We start from the raw sequence: 3,423 nt of genomic DNA, 5'->3' as shown, positions 1-3,423 counted from the left end.
ACACTTCGTCCAAACATTTCATCATAACGCGCAAATTCGGTAATTATGACACAGCAACAGACGGAAAATGCCACAAAATGGTTACACACCATACGCTTTAATGAAATAAAAACCATTTCTATATAATCGCTTTAAAAAAAGATTCACCCACCACAGGATACCCACGTCAGTTTTTTTTTTCATGACAACGCACTAATTTGGTATTAATGACATAGCAACAGACAGAAAATGCAGCAAAATGGTTACACACCAAAAGCTTTAATGAAATTAGAACCATTTCGAAGGCTTTTGTTTGTCCTAAGCCATGAAAATAGCAATTAAGGCAAACTTCGACAATAAAATAAGTTTAAATAAAATAAAAATAAAAATAATAACAATCGCCGGCTTTATGATGGCTTGTATTATTGTATAAGTGAACTATGTGACAGGACTTACTCTTCGCTAAGTCACGCACGCGTGTCACACAACACTATCAAAATGCCTACATTTTCTGTACTTCAACGTTAGAATGATTGTATAATTAAATTTGCTTTTGTTCGCCTAATAAAGGAATAATACATTTGCTTAAAATTTGCACGCCTGACATCGCATCTTGATGAAGAAAGCTTTATCAGAAAGACCTCGCTATACTGAAAATAAAATCAACTGCGCGTTTTTGTGACCTATGCGTGAATGAACTTCCCCTTTTAAAACCTATCAAAGAGAAAACTCAAAATAAATATGATCAAACAAATAAACACTCTGATCGAAAGTAAAGTTACAGTTCTAGCTCCCTCCTGATTTGAAGCCGTGTTCTAATGATGGGAGCTTCTGTCACGTATGGGTCTTCCTCCTCATCTTCGCTTTCTCCTCTATCGGGTACCAGTTCTGTTGGTGCTGGCCTCGCCTCCTCTGTTCTATGAAGAGCCCCACTCCTTTTTAATGCGGCCAATCTACTGAAATATCTGGAAATCTGGGTAGATGACAGCCACTCGTCTTGGGTGAACGCCTTCGTTCCCTCAGTGGCTCGCATGAGCCTCATTCGTGCTGCTACATCCTCAGCCGTTGCTTTATTTCCAGTGTCCTCTCCTTGAAGGAAGACGTCAAGCAAAAATTGGCGCACTTTGGTGGTAAAATGAACAGATTTCTTGGTCTTTTTTAGTGCGAAGACCATGTCAGCTGTTGGCGGTGCGTCTTCAGACTAGCTATGGGAAACTGAGGCGGATGCAGATGTTGGCGGATGAGCTACTTCCATGTACAGTTAACCCCCGACAACTCGAACCTTCAAGGGAAATTGAAAAAGGTTCGAGTTATCGGGAGTTCGAGTTATCGATGGTGAAATTGTATAGAAGATGACCTGTAGGAAAAGGAGAACTGGTTCGAGGTAGCGAAGGTTCGAGTTATCGGGAGTCGACTGTAGCTACCAGAAATTGACTTGCACGTCACCGCCCGCTTTTTCTTTATCACGTCGTACGTGGACTCTATCTCTGTAACGCCAGGAGGTGTTTCTCGGCATCAAGGTGTCGCTAAAAGGTTGCTGTGACTTTGGTAAGCCTTTATACAACCCTCCTCTGGGCAGCCAAAGACCACTCTCTCTTCTTCTTCGGGCTGAATCCCTTCTGCGGCTATAGGTTCCATTGGAGGTGCTGCAGGCTGCTGTTCCCCCGTGTTGGAAAGGGGCGCACCAGTCAGCATGTCAGAACTACTGAACGCCTCGTGAACTTGTAAGTTCGTCGGGCCTTGAGGGGTACCGAGACGCGCCAGCGACGCCGCGGAAAAGACCTTTCCGGGTCCGAAATTGTAGGCCCGCCAAGCAATAATCTCTCCACTTTCAGTGAAAATGAAGTTGCTCAAAGACTGTATGCCACTCAGCGAGTGCTTGGTCATGTTTTGGGACCCTTCGTCAACCTTGCACACTGCTGAGTTAGCAGCCTTTGACGCCCCCATGCGAGTCGATAGCAGCTTTCATGTCACTGGCTGTCTTGACGTCATTGTCCCCATTAATATAGCGCCTAATATGGCTCTTCAGGGCGGCGACTCGGCGGTCACATATGTCTTTCCCAGCTTAAGCCTCACTGAAGTCAGTAACGAGCTATGCGGACACTAACGCGCTGTCCAAAGCTTGGAACACTGAGAAGAAGGGGAGAAGTAGGGATAGAGGTATCTAGTTGATACATCACACGCACTATTACAGTGCACAGAAAAAGAGCACGAAAACTGTGACATTGTTTTTAATCAGAGACCTTTTCACGTCTGTATCGTATGCCTCTAACTGATCGGCGTAGGTAAGGAACAATTTGAAATACAATCCATGCATGTGCACACGTTTTCGCAATCAACAGTCTATTCATAGAAAGCCTGTGAATCTCAACAACCTTTTGATGTATCTGGTTTATTACGGAAGATCGAATCAAGCTATCAAATTACAAAGATGTATGCGCTTGCCAGAAAGAAATTATTAGGGATTATTTTACAGCCAAACGCTTTTCTCCTTTTTAGGCGTATTAGGCAACCAACAATGAGTCGCAAGCAAATCAATTTATTTTCAGTAGAGCGAGGTCTTTCTGATAAAGCTTTCTGTACCAAGATGCGATGTCAGGCGTGCAAATTTCAAGCAAATGTATTATTCCTTTATTAGACGAACAAAAGCAAATTTAATTATACAATCATTCTAACGTTCAAGTACAGACAATGTAGGCATTTTGATAGTGTTGTGTGACTCGCGTGCGTGACTTAGCGAAGAGTAATTCCTGTCGCGTAGTTCACTTATACAATGATAGAGGCCATCATTAAGCTGCCGATTGTTATTTTCATTGCTTAGGACAAACAAAAGCCTTCGAAATGGTTCTATTTCGTTTAAGATTTTGGTGTGTAACCAATTTGCGGCATTTTCTGTCTGTTGCTATGTCATTAGCGCGTTTATAATGAAAAAAGAGGAAAACTGACGTGGGTATCCTGTGGTGGGCGAAGTTTTTTTTAAAGCGATTATATAGAAATGGTTTTATTTTATTAAAGTTCATGGTGTGTAACCATTTTGTGGAATTTTCTGTCTGATGCTGTGTCATAATTGCCGAATTTGCGCGTTATGATGAAAAATATTAAAGCGTAGCCTGTGGTGGACAATGAAGTGTTTGCAGCCACCCTGTGGAATTATTTAGCGAGTGCCCAAAGATTTTTTTGCAGATAATGTTAGTATAATGTCTCACCTTTTAGACGGTATACTCCGTTTTTTGAAGCATGCTCTGCCACTGGAGATATTTTGGCCTAAACTTTGGGTATTTTAACAGTTTTCACAATTGGGTGAGAGGGGGGTCTTGGCTGAAACGACTTGTGTGATAGGAACTATTCGTGGAAGAACGAAACGTAGACAATAGATTGTCTTTCGGTAGGGCAACATTCGCTGAAAATTTGAAAACATTTGGTTGAATTCTTATAGTTGTAGAA

The 3,423-nt window shown here is 42.0% G+C and overlaps 1 pseudogene; it reads right to left on the bottom strand.

Annotated features, from left to right (window-relative positions):
- Window positions 1-626: 626 nt before the first annotated feature.
- Window positions 627-2,883, bottom strand: LOC146464210 (uncharacterized; annotated as a pseudogene).
- Between the last annotated feature and the right edge of the window lie 540 nt (window positions 2,884-3,423).

The sequence above is a fragment of the Pavona decussata genome, unplaced genomic scaffold (genome assembly GCF_977016875.1).
Source record: "Pavona decussata unplaced genomic scaffold, jaPavDecu1.1 SCAFFOLD_168, whole genome shotgun sequence".
In the NCBI taxonomy this organism is placed as follows: Eukaryota; Metazoa; Cnidaria; class Anthozoa; order Scleractinia; family Agariciidae; genus Pavona; species Pavona decussata.
This window is presented reverse-complemented; position numbering and strand designations above follow the sequence as displayed.